We start from the raw sequence: 10712 nt of genomic DNA on the forward strand, positions 1-10712 counted from the left end.
ATTCGATCAATTCTTCATCACCCCCTGCGTCTTCATCTGAGCGACTAGTCGAAACCATATTCACGGTCAAACTTTTAAAGAAGGCTCCAACGCTAACGTTGGATTCCCATGATGACGTCCCAGATGAATGGTCTTGATACAGACAAACACCGGTTTCATTTTCTGAAAGTGAAAGGTTGTGACATAACCCACACCTCTTCCAGTCTTTTGATAATAGTCAGGAGGTTTTCCTTCGGGAGTGAGAGACATTTGAACGAGCGTTTGCCTTCCTTTCTTGAAGTTTAAACCCTTTTTCTCGTTAAAGTTGTAACCCATTCGTTTCATCAAGTAGATGGAATTGGGTTCGTGGTAATGGAATTGAGGAACCCCGTCATCTTCTTCTGAACTTCCTCACTTAAGTAGTTTAGGTTTAACTTTCCCAAAATAGATAGGCTTTTGCCCTTTTCTTTTGGACGGGACTTTGAAGAAAGCCTTCCGGGCATCTCCCATTTCTTCATCTGAAGTGAACGATGATTTAACCGACAATGTTTACCTCGGCGTATAATGTGCACCATGGGTCGGTACCTGCATCAATATCAATCTCTGTTTGTTCATTTTTAGAGGACACACCAAACAAGTACACCAACATAAAATTTTCATTAATGCACCACTCACCCTCACCCAGTACATTATTATTGCTTTTAATTTGACACATTACATCAAAATTCAACTCCTATGGACAATCTTCCTCAGGATCTGGCTCGATGTTTGCTTCGTCGCCACTATCAGCATCTTCTTTCAATTTCTCTTGAGATTCTAGGTAGAAAACGGAGTCTGTAAGGAAGTTCTCCACCTCTCTGAAAGTACGCTTCTCAGCAATCAGGGTTCGGACTTCTCCTTCATCATTAGAATACTTCATAACCTGATGTAAGGTAGATGGGATAATGCGGTTTGTATGAATCCATGGCCATCCCAATAATAAATTGTAGGAGGTGTCCGCATCTATGATGTAACAAGTCACTTCGTACTTGAGATCTCCGATTTGATACATGACTTTGATCTTCCCCAGGGGTCGAGTACTGTTGGTGTTGAAACCGAATATAGTGGTCTGGGTGGTATTCAACCGATGCATGGGAATCCCTAAGACCTGCATGACCTTGTAAGGCATGATGCTAAGTGCTGAGCCCGGGTTAACTTGGACACGACTGATCTCCGAGGACCCGATGTACCCTGTATAGTACAAAGGTCTATCATGTTTGTGATTGACCTGCATATCTTCCTGAGTGAATGATATGCACGGTAAACTTCTTGCTGCTTGTAGACACTGTATACAAGATCGGCCTTCAGAAGCTTCAGGAATTGGAGTAACTTGTGTAATAAAGATTTTCGTGTTCGTTAAAGCTTCAATTAGAGCTTCCTTTATAGTTTTAGACAATCACAAGAGCTCGTACAGAGTAATTCTAGCCGGTATGTTAGCCAACTGTGCCATGACGTTGAATCGGAAGGGGGCACTCGATTCTCCGGCTTCTTGAAGTAGGTTTTTATTGTATCGGGTTTCTTTCTATTTCCTTTTGTCAATTGACCTTTGAGGGACAGAACCCCCAGTGTCTTAAGGCTGTTCTCTCACTTCTTGAGCATTCTAATCATAGTCCTTTAGATAAGTTTTTCCTGATCTGGTGCCAGGATTGCCTCCTTGATTTCCTGCAAGAACGACCCTCTCTTCTTTTGAGTCTGTGAGAGGTTGGAGATGATCATTATTTTCATTAATAGAGGGGCTAATCATGTTGGATGACTTAGCCTTACTGCTTTTTTTGGACGAAGTGTTCGTCCACTGTTGGTCTTCCACTAGGTTGGGATGGACCCACATAATCTCCCCTTTCAAGGTAGTGAGAGGCACCAACCCTCAATTCTTCTAACCATGTGGGTCAGTGTTCTTCATGTGTATTTTTCCTTTATGGATGGGGATAACTCCATCTGCAGTCACTACAGGAGGGAAATCACCGAACTGGACTGTTATCAAATTGGTGGATACAGTCTTCTGCTCGAGCTTCAATGTAAGCACATTGGCATTCATCAGGTTTTGCAGAATATCCTTGAATACATAACATTTTCTGGTAGGATATCCCAAGAACCTATGATAACGATAGTAATTGGGTTCCTCCATCTTTCCTGCCTCATCCGGTTTCTTGATCTCGGGAAGTTGTAGCTTGTTGTTCTTCCAAAGTAGTTAGAACAGAGTGTCCACATGATCCTCTTTAAATGAGTACTGCTTGGGCGCTCTTTGTTGATTCGTTGCTTTGCCTTGCTTAGCGGATGACGCCCGCGTGATGAAATCGACAGCCAAAGTCTCCTTTCCTTTGGACCGAGGAGCAGTGTTTTGGTTGCGTAGTTGCTGTGGCTTTGGTTAAGTAGCTTCTTTAGCCTTGACCCAAGCAACAATTTCTTCAACTTGTTCTCCTTGCAAAACCAATTATCTCTAGGAGCGATATTCCGCCACCCCCATTTGAGCGAGGAGCTGGGTCTGCAAGTTATGCCCGCAAGTTTTGACCAAAGTAGATTGGGTCATACCTGATGGGCATCGCAATGCCATACTACAGAATCTTTCAACATAAGTCTTGATAGAATCTCCCTTCCTCTACTTGGTGGCGAGAAGGGTTAGGACGAACACTTCTATATCATCCTCAAAAAATCTAGCTAAGAAGAGCCTTTCCAAATCTACCCATTTTTGAATAGACTCAGCAGGCAGCTTCATGAATCACTCGAAAGCAACACTCTTAAGCGTGCCGATGAGCAGGCGAGTCAGGATAGCGTTGTTTGCTACCACGTTTCCGGTCTGTGACTTAAAGTAGTAGATGTGTTGATTTAGCGATCCTGTGCCATTGAAAGGTTGCAAAGTTAGGGCTTTAAATTTTGGTAGATAAGGAGCAGTATCCCATTCAACAGGATAAGGCCGTACTACTCCTTCCTCGTGAAGCTCACTTCTGTTGGTAATTGCGTTGAGGCAAGCCTCTAATTCGTCCATTTTGGATGACTGAGTATGTTGTTCCTTATCGGATTCTTTCTCATTTTCTAAGGAAGACTCTAGGTTGTGAGTCTCACGATCCGAATTCTCGTGTGCCTTTTGCTTCCCCTTTGAAATTGTTCTCCGAGAAGATTCAGGCTTTTGGCCTTTCTCTGCAAGGAGTTGGGCCAACATCTCCTTCATTTGGGCAAGCGTCTCTTGCTATACTTGGATCATAACATGATGTTCATTTACTACCTTCACCAAGTCGTCGGAGCTTCCAGTCATAAAAATGGGAGTCTTATGTGCCACGACGGAGCTTGAGGATTGAGAATCCGCAATCGCTGAATGTTCACTGTCTGAAGTGATTCCCCGAGCTAATCTTTGGTAGTTATCTGTGCGGATAGTTCCTGTCTGGGTTCGAGTGCGCCAATATACTCCTTCAAACTCGTCACAAATTTCCCAAACAGTCGGGGATTGACTTCTCTCCGACTCATCAGAATAGGAGCTGAAACCTTCCCTCTGTCGATCACATTAATAGTGACTTTGGGATATTCAGTTTCGGAGATCCTCTTCTTGTGATGATGCTGTCGTTTGGTAGGCCTGATGACGTTTGTCAATCAGTCAAATACTGATCGTCGAGGCGTGAATGTGCAACAGTGGCATTCCGAGAGGACTACAAAAATAAGCTGCTCAGATTGACATGAATGAACCATTTGTAACGAGGGTCTTCCTCTCGATAGCAATTCCTGCAAGTCAGAGACTTGTGATGAGTCTCTAGCAGAGGTGAGGATGGAGATGGAAGCCTCTGCCCGTTAGTGGGTGGGAATGCTAATCTAATCTGATTTTATGCCAATTAAAATTAATTCAAACTATTCTTCTTGCAAGATAGATATACAATATGTTATAAGCAAGAATAAGCAATATGAGCAAATGAATATATCCTAGCAATGAGATATACTATGAAATATATGTAAGGATATATAAACTAACACAAGGGTGAAATAAACAATCTACAAATATGATAGGGCAATTTACGATGGCGACAAGAATGTAATGAACACTAAGCACAAATAAAACGCCAAAGCAAACTCAAACACAAGGAAATGATCATGGAGTTCGGACCTTCCGTCCTACGTCTCCGCTCCCCACTCCCGGGGAGAAATCCACTATCACAACTGGGTTTTCTACGCTCACCCGAATAACATTTACACCTCACAATATCGGTTTTCAACGCTCACCGATCAATGTTCAAACCTCACACTTGTTGGCCTTCTTGTTTTGATGATGTTTAACAAATAATTTACCACTAATGTTGTTTGTCTAGTATTTGTGTTTTCCTATGTATTATAGACAAACATTGTTGTTGGAGGATGAATGGATTGCGCCATAACGATCATATCCAATGAAGGTTGGAGGAATTGTGGAGTGAAGCAACGTACAATTCAAGTTAAAGATCAAGTTCAAGCTTCATCCGCATGTGTACCAAGTTGAGCTACAATGAAGATCAAGATCAAGCTTGGGTAATCTAGTTTAGATTTTATATTATGTGTGTTAAGTACCTTAAGCTCAATATCATATACACACACGTATTTGGTTTCTATGTATATATATAGTTATATATATATGCATGGTTTTGGGTTTTCATGTTTTGGACATACTTGCAAAATACATGAGTTTTCACAAATGGAAATTCAATTTGAGAAATTCTTTTTCTAACATGTTTGTTTTCATGTTTACAAACATTTCGCAAAGTTTCATCAAGTTTAGAATTGATTTGTTATGTTTAATGGAATTTACAAAATCATGTTTTTCTTCGTGCACATGTTCGTGCATGTTTTACAAAACAGATGAGTTTTCATAAATGGGAAGTGTTATTTAAGAAATTCTTTCTTTGAAATGTTTATCTACATGTTTATAAACTTTTCTCAAAATTTTACTATTTTTGGAGTTGATTTACTTTGCCCAATTGATTTTACAAAATCGTGTATGTCAGCAGATTTTCAGAAACTGTATATCTGTGTTCAAACATTTATTTCTCTCAAATGATAAATTATTTTTCATAAATTCTTTCTCTAACATGTTCTTATACATGTCTAGAACCTTCCCTAAAAATTTCATAATTTTTTGAGTTGATGTACTATTTTTAATTGATTTTATAAAGCTAGATATGTAAATTTCCAGAATGCTGAATTTAGGGGTATTTTGGTCTTTTCAGCCTATAACGGCTAGTAACGGCTAGTTTTTGATATTTTCGGTTTTTGGGAGTTTGTGGCTGGTTTAAGAGGCTATAAAAAGCCCTCAACTTTCATTGTTTCTCATGGATGTTTAAGATAGTTTTAAAAAGAGTTTTATAAGTTTGTTTAAGGGTTTTTTAGTTTGTTTCAAGAGTTTGTGAATTCAATTTCACAAGAGCAAGTGGAGATCATCCTTTGGTGTTTGAGCATTCACTCTTCTCCCACTCTCTTGTCATCTTTAGAGAAGTTTTTCTAAACTCATCTAGTAATTTATTATTTTGATTATAATTTCCATAAGCTAGATTTCCAACACTTAGTGGGTGTAGAGTGGGATTACAATAGTGTGTTGATTGTAAAGTTTTCGGTTAGCTAGAAAACCGAGTGTGAGGTGTAAACGTTATTCGGGTGAACGTAGAAAACCCGGTTGTGATAGTGGATTTCTCCCCGGGAGTGGGGAGCGAAGACGTAGGACGGAAGGTCCGAACTCCGTGATCATATTGCTTGTTTGAGTTTGGCTTAGCACTTATATTTGTTCCTCTTTATAACCTTTCTCTTATTGTTTACTTCATCCACTATATTATTCATTTTGTTTACCCTTGTATTAGTTTATATATCCATGCATATATATTTCATCATATAGGATATATCTCTTGTTTACATTGCTTATCCTAGCTTATATATTTTGTTATATTTCATTCTTGCTAGGATAACTTGTTAATTAATTTTAATTGGCATTTTAATCGGATTAGATTAGCATAAGACCCTAATCACCCCCCCTCTAGGGTCTAACAACACTCTCACTCGGTTTTCTAGCTCACCGAAAACTTTACAATAACACACTCAGTTTTCTAGCTCACCAAAAACCTTACAATCTCATAATATAACAAATGATTTGTTCTTTACAATAGATGAGAACACAATGTAAGCTCACTCTCAATGATACAATCCCACAACCCAAATATACTATGAATATAAATACAATAAGCTAAATGGTTGTGTGTGTGTAAGCAAAGAGAAATAAATCAAAACTAAACTCAACATAATTCTAGCTTAATAACAATGATAATCAAATATGTAGATAAGAGGTAGAAATAGAGTTTAGAAAACTTCTTAATTGATCAAGAGATCGAGGGAGTATAGTTGGATGCTCAAACACCAATAGACGATCTCCTCAAGCTCTTGTGAAATAGATTTCACAAACTCAAACTCTCAAATACTTAAAAGCTTCTTAAACACTCTTTTAAACAAAAACAAAACAAGCTTAAACCCTTGTTAAAATATTTTAAAACATTCTCATGTTATCTTATATGATAAATGCAATGGGGTATATATAGGGTAGAAGAAAACAACCCCCAAAAACCACTAAAAGATAAAATTCAGCAAGTTACCGTTACTGTGCAATGGTAACTTCAGCGGTTGACCGTGACGGTCGACCGTGAAAAGAAAAACTATAAAATAGGTCTCTGGACTACTGACGGTCGACCGTGGCGGTCGACCGCACTGTAGCACGGTCGACCGTGGTGGTCGACCGCACTTTTCCAGATTTTGACAGATGCTGAAATTTAGCGTATCTGACTTTGTAAAATCCATTAAAAATAGTAAATCAACTCTAAAAATCATGAAATTTTAAGGGAAGGTTTTAGACATGTATATAAACATGTTACAGAAAGAATTTATGAAATATATCTTCCCAGTTGAGAGAAATAAATGTTTGAACACAGATATATAGTTCTGAAAAAACTGCTAAAAACTCGGTTTTGTAAATTCAATTGAAAATAACAAAACAACTCCAAAATTAGTAAAACTTGGGAAAATGTTTGTATATATGATAATAAACATGTAAACAAAGAAATTTTTCAAATCTCATTTCCCAATTGTGAAAACACATCAGTTTTGCAAAAACATGCACGAATATGTGCACGAACATGAGCTTATTAAAAACTTGATTTTGTAAATTCAAATAAACATAACAAATTAATTCCAAAATTGATAAAACTTTGGGAAACATTTATAAACATGAAATTGAACATGTTAGAAAAAGAATTTCTTAAATTGAGTTTCCCATTTGTGAAAACTCATGTATTTTGCAAGTGTGTCCAAAACATGAAAATGTGATATACATGAAATTTGATGTTAGACTTAATGAAATATGTATACAATGATTTGTGAAGTCCACAAACCAAAACTTATGTATATATATAACTATATATATAAAAACCAAATATGTGTGTGTATATATGATTGAGCTTAAAGTACTAACACACATAATATAAAACATAAACTAAATATACCCAAGCTTGATTGATCTTCGATGTAGCTCAACTTGGTACACTTGCGGATAAAACTAGAACTTGGATCTTCAATGTGAATTGCATTGCTTCATTCTACTATACCGCCAACCTCCATTGGATTTGATCGTGAATGCTCGATTCCATCCATCCTCCAACATATTGTTTACCTAATGATCGTGAATGCTCGATTCCATCCATCCTCCAACATATTGTTTACCTAGAATAAATATAAAACACAAAACACTAGACAAACAATATTAGATATAAATTGTTTGTAAATCATCATCAAAACAAGAAGGCCAACAATCTCCCCATTTTTGATGATGACAAAAAATTTACAAAAATGATATTTACATGAAAAGAAATAAATATATAAATTATAATTCACATGTATATAAGCAAACAAGATAGATATACTCATAATATTTCTCCCCCTTTGACAACATCAAAAAGGGGAAAAACCATAAAGATGAAAGAGAGTGAAAGCTCCCCTATCAATATGTATGGGTGAGTATAAAAACAATGATAGAATAGGGAAAACTCCCCCTATCAAAATGCCTTATGAAATATATGAAATGGAGACCAAGGTAAAACATGTGAGCAAACATAAATGAAAAATATGCTAAATATTACTCACATACAAGAGGATAATAAGGACACATATAGATATATCATTTATGAAAGAAGTGTCTCATTATACAACTATAAAAACATATTGTATAAAAATAGATTTATGAAATCAAAAGAGGAACGTGAGAATCATGCAAAAAGTTTTCCAATGAAAAACAAATCAACCAATAAAATCATAAATCGTAAGTAAATCATATAAGAACATAAAACCAAATCATCATTGATTTTCAAAAATCAAGAGAGGTAATTATATCTAGCTCTTGAGCTAGTATCAACCCATATAAACATTTTAGCATCCGGTAAACAAGATTTGGGAATAAACACCCAATAAACCCGGAGGGTATATAACTACAAACCTCTCATTTAAAATCAAAACTAATAATCATGAAAACAAAAGATTTGATCAAAGAAAAATTATTTTCATAACCAAAAGATTTTAAAACATAATTTTTAAAACCAAGAAAAGGAAAAAGTAAAAGTACTAAAATTCTTGGTTTAAAAATTATTTTAGCACCCAAGAATTCTTGGTGCCGGATTGGTTAGGGACATGACCCCTATCATTCAAGCTCAAAGCCCTAGGGTTATGAACCCTCTTGGGCATATGTGATGCATGGGATCGGTCATAGCAATAATCACTCAAATGACCCTTTCGATTACAATATGTACAATGGAAAGGAAGCATTTTCTTATGTTGACCATTAAAAGGTGCACGTGGAACATTTACAAACAAATGTAAATTATTTGAAGCTTTTTGTAAATGTGAAACATTATCAAAACAAAACTTTCCTAAGTGGCCAAATCTACCACAAATATTATATTTATAAACATGTGGTCTACTAGAAACATTTGGCAAATGAGACTTATTTTTCAAATCAAAACAATATTTGGCTAAATGACCAAAACGATCACAAATATCATATTTAAACACATGAGCATGCTTATGATAAACATGATGAGTATGTGCATGTGTATGTGATGAAGAAGCCTTATGAGATGCACAAGAAGCATTGATATTAGCATTTTTAGATTTTTGTGCATCATAGCAAAATTTAGCTAGATGGCCTTTTCGACCACAAATAGAACATTTGTAAATTTTGCTATAAATATGTGCATAGTGAGTGTTGAATTTGAAAGAATTAACACGAGACTTTGCACATAAGTCCATAAGTTTCTTATTATTAACAATGCGGTTTTTAACATTGTTCAACTCATCATTAGGCACATATACATTAACATTAGAAGTAGAATATAAATAGTCATTTATGAAAGAGGCAGTATCATTTTTTATGTTCTCTACTTCTAACATGGCATCAATCTTAGCATGAGATAGGCTAGCAATTGATGAGGTCAATTTTTTATTTTCCAAATTTAATAAGTCATTGTTTTCTTTAAGCATAGTATTTTCTTTTGCAATGACATCAAATTTGGACACTAGCTTCTCATGATCGGATTTTAAAATTACATGCTTGCTTTGTAAATCAATAAAATCTTTATGCAAATTGTTAAAGGCATGCAATAATTTTTCAGAAGCACAAGCAAGTTCATCACTAGATAAATCATTTATGGATTCGAACTCGCAAACCTCACTAGGGCATGTGCATGACGCTCCTTTTAAACTTGAAGCGGGATCCTCCAAAGCTTGACGGATCACCTCCAAGTCCCCTTGATGTGCTTCAATAAATTTCCATAAGGTGTAAGCACTATCAAAAGAATCAAGTTTGTTAGAAAGAGATGAATTGAACGCATTATGTAAAAATTCTAACAAAATCTTGTTCATTATAAACATACGATGATCATTTTTATTCCACTTGGATTTCTCTAAAGTGGGCACAATATAAGCATCATCTATAATTTTTTATAAATCGAAGTGTCTAGATTGAACAAAAAGTTTAAATCTAACACACCATTGGGCATGAGAAAAATTATCTAATCTAGTAGCAATATTGATGGCATAACCTAAACTAGATACACCATGCATATCCATAATATATATATGCAAGCAAGATACAAAAATTAAAAATTAGATTAGCACAAAAAGATAACTTGGATCTTTAACTCAATGCGATTAGACCTTAAATCAAAGAGCATCAAGCTCTGATACCAATTGTTAGACCCTAGAGGGGGGTGATTAGGGTCTTATACTAATCTAATCCGATTGCTCTGATACCAATTGTTAGACCCTAGAGGGGGGTGATTAGGGTCTTATACTAATCTAATCCGATTTTATACTAATTAAAACTAATTCAAACTATTCTTCTTGCAAGATAGATATACGGTATGTTATAAGCAAGAATAAGCAATATGAGCAAATGAATATATCCTAGCAATGAGATATACTATGAAATATATGCAAGGATATATAAACTAATACAAGGGTGAATAAACAATCTACAAATGTGATAGGGTAATTTACGATGGCGACAAGAATGTAATGAACACTAAGCACAAATGAAACGCCAAAGTAAACTCAAACACAAGCAAATGATCACGGAGTTCGGACCTTTCGCCCTACGTCTCCGCTCCCCACTCCCAGGGAGAAATCCACTATCACAACCGGGTTTTCTTACGCTCACC

Source organism: Asparagus officinalis, chromosome 7, assembly GCF_001876935.1.
Source record: "Asparagus officinalis chromosome 7, Aspof.V1, whole genome shotgun sequence".
In the NCBI taxonomy this organism is placed as follows: Eukaryota; Viridiplantae; Streptophyta; class Magnoliopsida; order Asparagales; family Asparagaceae; genus Asparagus; species Asparagus officinalis.